The following is a 13,552-nucleotide window of genomic DNA, read 5'->3' as shown; positions in this document are numbered from 1 at the left end:
CCCCGTGCCACTGCCTCTCCGCGCCACTGCCTCTCTGCACCACTGCCTTCCCGCACCACTGCCTTCCCGCACCACTGCCTTCCCGCACCACTGCCTTCCCGCACCACTGCCTTCCCGCACCACTGCCTTCCCGCACCACGGCCTCCCCGCACCACTGCCTCCCCAGGCCACTGCCTCCCCGCACCACTGCCTCCCCAGGCCACTGCCTTCCCGCACCACTGCCTCCCCGCACCACTGCCTTCCCGCACCACTGCCTCCCCGCACCACTGCCTCCCCGTGCCACTGCCTCCCCGCGCCACTGCCTCCCCGCGCCACTGCCTCCCCGCACCACTGCCTCCCCAGGCCACTGCCTTCCCGCACCACTGCCTCCCCGTGCCACTGCCTCCCCGTGCCACTGCCTCTCCGCGCCACTGCCTCTCTGCACCACTGCCTTCCCGCACCACTGCCTCCCCGTGCCACTGCCTCCCCGCACCACTGCCTCCCCGCGCCACTGCCTCCCCGCACCACTGCCTCCCCGCACCACTGCCTCCCCGCACCACTGCCTCCCCGCACCACTGCCTCCCCGCACCACTGCCTTCCCGCGCCACTACCTTCCCGCGCCACTGCCTCCCCGCACCACGGCCTCCCCAGGCCACTGCCTTCCCGCACCACTGCCTCCCCGCGCCACTGCCTCCCCGTGCCACTGCCTCCCCGCGCCACTGCCTCCCCGTGCCACTGCCTCCCCGCGCCACTGCCTCCCCGTGCCACTGCCTCCCCGTGCCACTGCCTCCCCGTGCCACTGCCTCCCCGCGCCACTGCCTCCCCGCGCCACTGCCTCCCCGTGCCACTGCCTCCCCGTGCCACTGCCTCCCCGTGCCACTGCCTCCCCGCGCCACTGCCTCCCCGCGCCACTGCCTCCCCGTGCCACTGCCTCCCCAGGCCACTGCCTCCCCGCGCCACTGCCTCCCGCACCACTGCCTCCCCACGCCACTGCCTCCCCGCGCCACTGCCTCCCCGCGCCACTGCCTCCCCGCACCACTGCCTTCCCGCACCACTGCCTTCCCGCACCACTGCCTCCCCGCACCACTGCCTCCCCGCACCACTGCCTCCCCGCACCACTGCCTCCCCGCACCACTGCCTCCCCGCACCACTGCCTCCCCGCGCCACTGCCTCCCCGCGCCACTGCCTCCCCGCGCCACTGCCTCCCCGCGCCACTGCCTCCCCAGGCCACTTCCTCCCCGCGCCACTGCCTCCCACGCCACTGCCTCCCACGCCACTGCCTCCCCGCACCACTGCCTCCCCCCACCACTGCCTTCCCGCACCACTGCCTCCCCGCACCACTGCCTCCCGCGCCACTGCCTCCCCGCACCACTGCCTCCCCTCACCACTGCCTCCCCGCGCCACTGCCTTCCCGCACCACTGCCTCCCCGCACCACTGCCTTCCCGCACCACTGCCTCCCCGCGCCACTGCCTTCCCACCCCACTGCCTCCCCGCACCACTGCCTCCCCATGCCACTGCCTTCCCGCGCCACTGCCCCCCACACCACTGCCTCCCCGCACCACTGCCTCCCCACACCACTGCCTCCCCACACCACTGCCTCCCCGCGCCACTGCCTCCCCGCACCACTGCCTCCCCGCACCACTGCCTCCCCGCACCACTGCCTCCCCGCACCACTGCCTCCCCGCGCCACTGCCTCCCCGCGCCACTGCCTTCCCGCGCCACTGCCTCCCCGCACCACTGCCTTCCCGCACCACTGCCTCCCCGCACCACAGCCTCCCCGCGCCACTGCCTCCCCGCGCCACTGCCTCCCCGCGCCACTGCCTCCCCGCGCCACTGCCTCCCCGCACCACTGCCTCCCCGCACCACTGCCTCCCCGCGCCACTGCCTCCCCGCGCCACTGCCTCCCCGCGCCACTGTCTCCCCACACCACTGCCTTCCCGCACCACTGCCTCCCCGCACCACAGCCTCCCCGCGCCACTGCCTCCCCGCGCCACTGCCTCCCCGCGCCACTGCCTCCCCGCGCCACTGCCTCCCCGCACCACTGCCTCCCCGCGCCACTGCCTCCCCGCGCCACTGCCTCCCCGCACCACAGCCTCCCGCACCACTGCCTCCCCGCGCCACTGCCTCCCACGCCACTGCCTCCCCGCACCACAGCCTCCCGCACCACTGCCTCCCCGCGCCACTGCCTCCCCACACCACTGCCTCCCCGCACCACTGCCTCCCCGCACCACTGCCTCCCCGCGCCACTGCCTCCCCGTGCCACTGCCTCCCGCACCACTGCCTCCCCGCGCCACTGCCTCCCGCACCACTGCCCTACCGCACCACTGCCTCCCCGCGCCACTGCCCTACCGCACCACTGCCTCCCGCGCCACTGCCTCCCCGCGCCACTGCCTCCCTGCACCACTGCCTCCCCGCGCCACTGCCTCCCCGCGCCACTGCCTCCCCGCGCCACTGCCTCCCCGCACCACTGCCTCCCCGCGCCACTGCCTCCCGGCACCACTGCCTCTCCGCGCCACTGCCTCCCCACGCCACTGCCTCCCCGCGCCACTGCCTCCCCGCGCCACTGACTCCCCGCACCACTGCCTCCCCAGGCCACTGCCTCCCCGCGCCACTGCCTCCCCGTGCCACTACCTCCCCACGCCACTGCCTCCCGACGCCACTGCCTCCCCAGGCCACTGCCTCCCCGCGCCACTGCCTTCCCAGGCCACTGCCTCCCGCACCACTGCCTCCCCGTGCCACTGCCTCCCCGCACCACTGCCATCCTGTGCCACTGCCTCCCCGCACCACTGCCATCCTGTGCCACTGCCTCCCCGCACCACTGCCATCCTGTGCCACTGCCTCCCCGCACCACTGCCTCGCATGGGCCCCGCACCACTGCCTCGCCTGGGCCCCGCACCACTGCCTCGCCTGGGCCCCACACCACTGCCTCGCCTGGGCCCCACACCACTGCCTCGCCTGGGCCCCACACCACTACCTCGCCTGGGCCCCACACCACTGCCTCGCCTGGGCCCCATACCAGTGCCTCACCTGGCTCTTGCACTGCCACTCCAGCTGCCTCACCTGTGCATTGCACTGCCGCTACAGCAGTCCCACCTGGGCTTTGCCTTCCCTCTCCAGCTGCCTCTCCTCAACCTCGAACCCTCACCCAAAATGTCACGACTGGACCTCGCACCCTCTCTCCATTTGTCTCCCCTGGACCTTGCACCCCCTCTCTAGCTGTCGCAACTCCAGTTGCCTCCACTGACCCTCACACCCTCTCTGGAGCTGCCTCCCAGGACCTCACACGCTCTCTTCAGCTGCTTCGCCCGGGCTTCACACCCCCTCTCCAGTTGCCTCGACTGGGCCTCACTCCCCCTCTCCGGCTGCCTCCCCTGTGCCTCACTCCCCCTCTCTCCAGCTACATTGACCTGGCCTCCCCACCCCAGCTGCCTCGACTGGGCCTCGCATGCCCTCTCCAGCTACCTTGACTGGGCCTCACTCCCCCTCTCCAGCTGCCTCGACCTGGCCTCACGCCCTCTCTCCAGGTGCCTCAATTGGGCCTCAGTCCCCTCTCCATGTGCCTCGACTGGGCATCACAACATCTCTCCAGCTTCCTCGACTGGGCATCACAACATCTCTCCAGCTTCCTCGACTGGGCCTCGCACCCCCTCTCCAGCTGCCTCGACCGGGCCTCCCACCCCCTCTCCAGCTGCCTCACGCTCTGAGCCCTGAAACTTTCCCTCAAGACTTACCTTCTTACTCTTTGCATCTCATTCAATCACAGGCAAGCTTCTCTCTAATTTGCTGCTAGTGAGCCTATCAGCAGTGAATGCAGGGAGGAACCAGCCTGTGATTGGATTTGAGCATCTTTACAGCATATACCAGTCACTTGAATATCCAGATTTAGTGGGCTGCATTGAGTTTACAAATCTGCTTGAAAACCAAGATCCCACAGTGGTGGTCCGGTGAACTCTGTCAGCACTACACCACTGGAGGTAGGAATCTTGATCAATGGAGATTGATTGTAGCTGAGATGGTGGTGTGGTGAATTGAGCAATGAGTGAGGCTCATGGTTTAATTAGTGGAATGTGATATTTCAGAACGCATTCGCCAATTTAGATGATATCATGAATTTCTTTAAGCACTGTTTCCAGGTTCAACACTTCCGAGCTACACTGCTGGGATTGAACGCGATATCTATCTGCTCCTTGAGTTTGTCTGGTCCTCCTGGTCCCCTGTGGAATGAAGGCATTATTCCTCCTGCCCATCGCATACACTGAGGCCTCCTGTGCTGCAGCAAAGAACCTTTGTGCACACTCTGCCTTGCTGTGCCATTCCTTTGTATTTCCCAGCTCCCTGTCCCTTCCATAAATTAACTTCACAGATGTTCACACCAAAATGTGCCTCCCCTAAAGAGAAGCAGGGTAGTTATTAGGTGGTACAGCTAACTGAACATATACTAACCTCTCAGGATTTTGCAACCCCATTAGGGTATGCAGCATCTCAGCAGTGTGCTTAGTGCTGGCGTTATGGTGCAATGGTTCTAATGAGCAGGGAGCATGAAGTTTGCTTGCTGTCTGTATCACAATATTCCCCCCAACACCCCTGTATTTTACAAATTATGAGAGTTCTTTTCTTTTCTCCTAGAAATCTGATTATGGTGAAAACAATGGATGAGGCCAGTAATTATCACAGGGATTACGATTAACAATTAATCTGCATCTGTTTGTGAAATGACAAAATTTGTGCTGCCTTCTAATGTAAATGATTGTGTGTCATGCATCCTGGTGCTCAGCACACTGCTGAGCGGCTGCTTGGCTCAGTAAAGACCCCACAATCATGCAAGGCCAGTGCTAATTGAAACACCATGCACTATTTAAAGACAGTCTACACCTCTTAACCCCAGGATTCTCTGATGCAGCACTGGAGGCATTGGTTCAGGAGGCGGACAGGAGGAAAGAGGTCTTGGATCCACATGGGGTCAGGAGGCCCACCAGACAGACATTATGAAGGCAATAGAGGTATGTAGCCATTGTGGTCAATGGCAGCAGTCTAACTTCGAGGACTTGGATGCAGTGCTGCCCAATGCTCGGCGACCCCAACATCAACGTCAGTGAATGCATCCTCACATTCCATATCCTTATGAATGCAGCACACGCTTCAAACACTGCCACTTTTAGCAACACTCCATAACTTGCCGACCAACAGTATCTATCAAATGTTATTCCCACCAGCTGCACCATGAGCCTGACACACTGCTCAATATACTGCACCCAGATAATTCAATCATTACTCATACCTACCATTCAGAGCGTCACCTTATCCTCACACGCTTTGTGCTAAAGCAAACCTCACCCCCAAACCTCCCAGCTTGCACATTCTGGCAATTATTCAACTGTGACAGGCAGACACATTGCACCACACTAACACACTTGCATCTGTCTTACATGACAAGGTGGCTCATTAATGGAGATAGCAATGCGTAACCAGCAGGCAGGCACAGCTGCATGCTCTCTCCCTCACAGAGGTAATAGTGCTGGCAATCATTGGTGCAAGGACAACTGACACAGTGGCCAGTAGCAGGGCAGAAACCATGGTATGTTCCTTCCCAATCCACCTACTCACATCCCATTTCCTGCTCATTCCACAATCCTTTTTGATATACAAGCTGCCAGTGGTGAAACTACCCCTTTTCCTCAGCACAACCTTCACCTTGAACCTTTGACTTTTCAGATGTCCATGAACTGTTACCTGGTTAAAAACTGGTACATGAGCCGCAAGTTCAAGAAGAACAAGAGGTAGATGAAGAAGCAAAGCTGTCATTTGATCTGACACCTGCAGCTCAGATACTGGCACTGCAGATACTTTAGAGAGTTGCAGATATTTTAGAGAGTTGCAGATATTTTAGAGATTTGCAGATACTTTAGAGAGTTGCAGATACTTTAGAGAGTTGCAGATATTTTAGAGAGTTGCAGATATTTTAGAGAGTTGCATATATTTTAGAGAGTTGCAGATACTTTAGAGAGTTGCAGATATTTTAGAGAGTTGCAGATATTTTAGAGAGTTGCAGATATTTTAGAGAGTTGCAGATACTTTAGAGAGTTGCAGATATTTTAGAGAGTAACACCAAGGTTGCATCTGCTCGCAGTGAGTCAGAGGGCAGGAGTGCACTGTACGTAGAACAGGACAGAATCTGATAAAAGGTCACTGCCCCTAAATATTTACTCTGCTTCTGTCTCCATTGCAGCTGAGAGTGTTTTCACCATTTTCTGTTTTGTTTTGAAACCCTTCGGGCGGGATTCTGCAATAATGGGACCGTGTCCCCACGCCGGTGTGAAAACCAGCGTCAACCACTCAGGTGTCAACAGCCCCCGAAAGTGAGGAATTCTCCACTTTCTCGTGGGCTAGGTTGACACAGGAGTGGTTCCCGCAGCTCCAGCCGGCGGCTAAGAGCCGGCGCGAGTTCGCACATGCGCGGACCGGCTGGTGTATTTCCGCCTATGCGCAGAATGGCTGGCGTATTTCCACGCATGCGCGGGGGTTCCATTTTCCGCGCCGGCCCCCGGGCAATATGGCGGAGCCCTACAGGGGCCCGGTGCGGAGGAAGGAAGGCCCCAATGGAACAAGCCCGCCCGCAGATCGGTAGGCCCCGATCATGGGCCAGGTCACAATGCACCCCCCCACACCCCAGGACCATCCCCGTACACTTACCTGCCAGGTCCCGCCGTGTGTGAGGTGAGTAATTCACGCCGGCGGAACTGGGCAAAACTTGACGGCCACTCGGCCTATCTGGGCCTGGAGAATTGCCGGAGGGGCCGCTGTCAACGACCCCCGAACAGCGTGGCGGGAATCCCGCCACCCCCAAAAAACAGCGCTGAGAATAAGGGCAGCTACGTCGGGGTGGCAGGGCAGGATTCGCACCACCGCTGGGGATTCTTCAACCCGGCGCAGGGTCGGAGAATCCCGGCCTTCAGGTCTGTTACACTTTGGTAACATTTTGTTACATTAATCAGCTTATTGGTTGCTGTGTGGTGATCATTGCATGATTGGTATTGTGAGATCGTAGATATATATCAATATAAATTATTTGGGAACAGATGTGTACACCTACCTTCTGAATGAACTTTTACAAAGAGTCATCAAGACTCGAAACATTAACTCCCTTCTCTCTCCACAGATGCTATCAGACCTGCTGAGATTTTCCAGTATTTTCTGTTTCTGTTCTTCAATGAACTAATGGTTAAAGACACAGAGGACAGATTTTCTGCTTTGTTGCAATGGCAGTGTTTCTTCACAAGGCAGGGCTTCTGCCTATCCCAGACAAGCATCCTTGGTCCTGCTCAACTTTCAGGTGCCAAGGGTCATTAACAAGATTGGACCCAGCATGAGGGTCAGTTGGATTGCCTACTTCCAGTTGAGGGGTGGCAGGTAGTTGAGGGGAGGGGGAGTGGGAGGGATGGTGCAGGGAAGAAATTCCTACGGCACCTTCATTTTACAATTCTATCTTTGAGATTGCAGCTTTACCGGGTGCAAAGCAGCCTTTCAATTTTACCTTCCTCCCACGACACAGTCCATAGCAACCCTGAATGCCAAAATTGTGTCAGCAGTCTGTTTGTTGCTAAGACACAAATGACAGGTAATACATTGTCTAATATATTCCTGTCATTTGCCTCAAATTACAATACGCTTGCTCATACCAAAATGATGAAGAGTTTTGATAAGGTAAGTCGAGAAAATTGTTTCCTCTGGTCATTGAGTCAGTATCTGAAGGCATATTTTTAAAACATTGTTAAAAGAATAAAGTGGTGGCTGGTGGGTGGAGTTGGGGGGTGGCTGGAGACACAGTTCAATTTTTAAAATACAGGCGATTGTCAGAATATAAACCATTCCTCCAGAAGCAGTAGTGGAATCAAACCCACAACAGTTTTTAAAAAGTAACTGGATCATTCCCGTACCAGCCTCCCCGGACAGGCGCCGGAATGTGGCGACTAGGGGCTTTTCACAGTAACTTCATTGAAGCCTACTCGTGACAATAAGCGATTTTCATTTTCATTTCACTTGAAAAATAAAAATTTATAAGCAAGTAACAGATCTCAGTCGTTTTCTTTGTCAAAGAGCCATCACAGACCGTTGAGCCAAATGGTTTCCTTCTATGTATCCCATCAAACCGGGATACGTGTTTCTCGACCACGTGCTGTTCGCTGGCTTTGGGATTCTATCTTCCCACGGCTTGTCAATGGGATTTCCCATTGCAACCACCCCACGCCGCCGGGAAACCCATGGTCGGGGGTGCGTTGCCGGTCTCCTAACGACCGGGAAATTCCGGCCAATATCTCCTGGGAGCCTTTAACAGAGACTTCTGTCAATAAAGCAAATGTTCTGATTAAACCCACTGAGCAGCCTCTCCCATTACCATACCAGTGCATAGCAGGAAATTATATATGTGCAGTCGCTGATTTTCCAACCACAATTGTAATGGAAAAAAAATCAAGTGCTGCGCATATATAATTATTTGATATACACTCCCAGTGGGAAAGGCATTGCATTGGGAGTGCACGACCAGAATATTTACTCTACTCACTTCAGCTCTTAATTCTGTGGATTAGGTCACTTTCAGCATTTACATACAACCACACAAAACGCAGGTCCAGGCAAAACTCCTGCACTTACAATGTAAGAAACACATTCAAATAATATTTAACCCTTGAGCACTGATGTTACATTTATCAGTTGAAGTGTTGCATTTGCTCTGTTCTATTGATTCTATGTATTATTCTAATTGTAAAGGAAATGCACCTATCAGTTTTAGGTTATATACTAAGATCAATTGATATGAAATTTAGTGTCATTTTGAGAAGCCAGGTAAATGTAGTAAACCCATGTAATCTCTCATGGCCAATATCATGATGAAATAGTATTGTGAATCTTGGATATATTAGGGTTCATTTCGATCTCCCAGGTGGAAACCAGCAGGAGGTGGGTGGACACCCTGACAACAACAATTGCTGCAGGAGTTATTGAGGAACTGTCCAAGTTCATAGGTCATCCTCACTTACACAAGGCGGGATGTTCCAGTCCCACCCATCCCAGGATGGAAATTCCCTCTCAATGTCAACGCACTTTTTGCTTGTCTATCGAATTCTCTGTTCCAGCCATGACGATTCCTGCAGCGGGCAAACCGGAGGATTTAGGCCATAGTTAAACTGAGCAAAACACGCCAGCCCAGCAGCCTTGAATTTTGGGAAAAGGAACACTCGACATTTCTGCAGCTAAAGGACAGGTACCTTTTGGTAGTTAAACTATGGTAACAACACCGTGAACAGGGACAAAAGCCATTCTAACAGGGTTATTCTGTATGGTGATGGGTATCAAGGTAAAATGAAGAAAAGCCTGTGAGAAATTACATCGCATCTAAATGTGATCACATTATTTGACGTGCCAAAAGTAATGTAATGATTTCACCAGCAGTGCTAAGGTAAGACCTCTTCTCTCATGTGTCTCAAATTTGGCTCAGCACTTATAGAATTACAGAATCCTTACAGCGCAGAAGGAGACCATTTGGCCCACTGAGTCTGCACAGACCCTCCAAAAGAGGTCCACTCCCCCACCCTATTCCTGTAACCTCACCTTACCTTTGGACAATAAGGAGCAATTTATCATGGCCAATCCAGCACTTTCACATATTTGGACTGTGAGAGGAAACCGGCGCATACAGACACAGGAAGGACGTGCAAACCCCACGCAGACACAGGAAGAACATGCAAACTACACAGAGACTGTTACCCAAGGTCAAAATTGAGCCTGGGTCCCTGGCACTATGAGGCAGCAGTGCTAACCACGTGTTACATTGCCGCCCCTTCTCAGTTTGCTGTGGCAGCCCACAGATCAACAGGAAATACTTGACTGAACTTCCTGTTTCCTTGCACTCATTGTCACATGTTGCTACTGTCTTCACAACTACTTTTCTCTCTTGGCCTCACTTGCTGCCTCTTTCTTTCATCATTCACATTACGGTTATGCATGTTGAAAAGTCTTGCCACAGGCACATATTAACATATTGCCACTCTTTTTATAGTAGAAACAGGGCGCAACTGGAGTCCCAACAGGAGTGAGGCAACCAACACAGTAGGAGGTCCTGCCATTCTGAACATATTGACATCCGTAAGGGGTCTTTCTTATTAACATTTTGCCCACATGATGCACTATCAATTACGACGAGACAAGAGTAGGATGTAATCGAGGCTTTATTACACAGAGATGTGTGCCCTCCTACAGCAGCTGACGAAATGGCTGCTGTTCAGAGAGCACACATATTTATACTCCGTCTACTGGGCGGAGCCAGCAGGCAGGGATCTACCCCCGTACCTGTAGGACAGGGGCCTTACCGTAAAACCCATATATACAAATAATACAACAGTGCTGACTACCACATTCATCCCCTGTTAAAAATGAGTCCAGCAGGGGTGGTGGGAAACTATATACATACAGGTTGCTTTTAGAAATTACAGAGAAGGTTACAAATTTAGACAATCCGGCGCCTTGATCTGTCGCCGAGAGCGCCGCAGTGCTGGTGGCGACTCAGGTGTCGGCTTCGGTGACTCGAGGAGCGTGTCGAAATCCTCTTCATCCCCGGGTGGGAGTAAGGGGAGGCAGATTGTCCTGGAGCGGGGGCTGCGGTGGGGTGCGCCGGGGGAAGGGAGGGTGGCGCCGGGGCAGAGGGGGTATGTGGAGACCCAGCTGGTGCCAGGTCCCTGAGGGAGACTGTGTCTTGGCGGCCGGCAAGATGGCGGCGGTCTCGGGCCGTACGTGTCCTGAGCAGACAAGATGGTGGCACCCATTGGTTCTGAGGCAAGCAAGATGGTGGCGCCCACGGGCCGCCCGTTGTCTGAGGAGGGGAAGATGGCGGTGCCCACTGGCTGCACGTGGGGGGTGCCGGGACAATAGCGGCGATTGAGCGGGCCTGGAACACTGCAGCGAAATGTCCCTTCTTGCCACAGGCCTTGCAGAGTGGGCTTCACACCGGGCAGCACTGCCGGAGGTGTTTTGTCTGTCGCAGAAGTAGCATTTGGGTCCCCCGGGGTTGATTGGTTACCGCGCGGCGCAGGCGTGGGGTGGGCTGGGGGCGATCGCTGATGGGATCCACGATGGGGTGGTCGCCGGCGGGGTCCACGATGCACAGGGGGGGGGGTGGGCCATGCGGTCGGGGGCATAAGCCAGGAGGTTGCGTGAGGCAACCGGAAGCGAGAGCGTTAGTTTCATGGTCGCCGTGAGGTCAAGCATGGCCCCTTCTAAGAGGGGCTGGTGAATGTAGTTGGACCCTATTCCTGTAACAAACGTGTCTCTCATCAGCAAGTTCGAATGTTCAGTGGCCGAAACGGCCTGGCAGTCACAGTCTCTCACTAGAGCAAGCAGGGAACACCGCTCCTCGCCCCCTATTCTCCCACCCCCAGGGGGCTAGAAGCGGCGCCACGTCAATTACGCACACCGGGCCTTGGCTCTGCGTGAAAGCGGCGCCGTGTAAATTACGCGGCCGGGGTCGCGTAAATGACGTTCTCCCCGCGGGCGCCCTGCAAGGGATTGATCTTGCGGAGCGGCGGAGGAAAAGAGTGCGTCCTTTAGAGACACCGGCTCGCCAATCTGTGGGCACCGATCGCGGGCCAGACCCCTACTGAGCGCCCCCCTGGTGCTCGATCCTCCCTGCCCCCTCCACAGGCCGCACACGCAGCATTTGCGCACTATTCACGGCGGCAGCGACCAGGTGTGGTTGGCGCTGGCGTGATCCCGTCGGATTGGGCAGGCCGCTCGGCCCATCCGGGCCAGTGCATCGCCGCTCGCCTGCTACAAAAGGGTGTGGGGGTCGGAGAATTCCGCCCCCGATGTACACTTCAAAGCAAGCTAGCCAATGTTCGAAGTCTTTTTTGGCGTTGTCTGCTTGGAGGTGCAGCTGCAGGCGATCCAGCATGATGCGGAGGTTCATCTCTGAAAAATCTCTGTGTAATAAATTGCTGCACTATCAATTACAATGAGACAAGAGCAGAATGTAATCGAGGCTTTACTACACAGAGATGTGTGGCCTCCTATAGCAGCTGACGAAATGGCTGCTGTTCGGCGAGCACACATATTTATACTCCGCCTACTGGGTGGAGCCAGCAGGCAGGGATCTACCCCCGTACCTGTAGTAAGAGGGGCCTTACCATAAAACCCATATGTACAATATAATACAACAGTGGTGGCTATCACACCACATTCACAAGGTGGTGAGGTGCCTTACTTGCCAGATGGAGAGTGAGAAGGAGCCCTGCGTCAGCTCCTTTCAGGAAGGCCTGACGAATTAGCTGGCCAACAGTTAGCCTTCTCCAGGATTGAAGATACGAGACTGGAAATTCCAACCCCCAAGAGCTGGAAGCAGATCAAACGTCAGCAGCTGTGCATTGTTTAGCTGTGCCATCAGTGGTTGGTAGATAGGAGCAGGAAGTGACTTCAGGGAATAAGATCAGAATATGACATTGACACCATAATGTCATCATGTGGTCCCATTTGAAATATGTCCCACAGATACTCCAGTCTGGGATACTCCAGATAGCTCAGAGTAAGGAGCCCTGGATGATGTAGTAAGTGAGTGGGAGGAACAGATATTTTATTTTCCATCATATTTTTGAACGCAACAGCTAGTCAAGAGACAAAAGTCACTCACAAAGTCTCAGGCACATTGATCATTTGTGTACATGTCTCAGATCATAGGAGGCTTTGCTTCTACAGATTTCTGTTGTGAACATAAAGCTGAAGAGGTGGGAGAAAGTCCAGACTGTACTCCCCGAAGAGAGTGTGAGTGATGCTCTACATTGATATCAGCAAATGTCAATTTAAGCAGAGCAAGTGACACTTGTTTGACTATCTGGTTTCACCAGAGGGATTACAACCTGATCCATCTCATATCATTGCAGCCGGTGATTCCACACTCCTTGCGGATATTAGCCATCTACTGTTTCCTACATCTTACTGCACCGTGCAATAAGTTTGTCCAAAAATATATTATTGTTGTTGAAACTTTATGAGTGCTTAGGCACAGAAACAGACCACTTAAGTGGACTGAGATGCTCAGAACAGTTTTGACAGAGTCAGGGAAATGACTGTAGAAATTTTAAGTTAACCCTGTTTGATCTGTCACTTCATACTATGGTGTCCACAGCTGCTGTCGATTTTAGTGCCAGTGCTGTACTCAGATTCATGAAGATAGATCTAACCACACAGTTAGCTTTGATGCTTGTCCACTAACTGAGACAGAGAGGAAAGCTGTCACACTCTAACAAGAAGTACAGGATGTTTGCAAATTACATAAGAGTGGTGCACGTGGTTATTGAGCATAGAACAATCATATTGACATTTTACCCCTGCTTACAGCAATATTGAATAATTAACCTGAATTAAGTACTGGATGATAATGCTCACCTATTAAAATAGCATCATGATATTAAAAATAAAATAAATCATAGAAATGTGCCACTTTCAGTCCATCAATAATACAAAGCATGATATAGAGACAGCTTTCCTGGTTCCTGCTCGTGATATTTGTGGCACAGTCAAGCTATCATT

The sequence above is a fragment of the Scyliorhinus canicula genome, chromosome 8 (genome assembly GCF_902713615.1).
Source record: "Scyliorhinus canicula chromosome 8, sScyCan1.1, whole genome shotgun sequence".
NCBI classification, from domain to species: Eukaryota; Metazoa; Chordata; class Chondrichthyes; order Carcharhiniformes; family Scyliorhinidae; genus Scyliorhinus; species Scyliorhinus canicula.
This window is presented reverse-complemented; position numbering follows the sequence as displayed.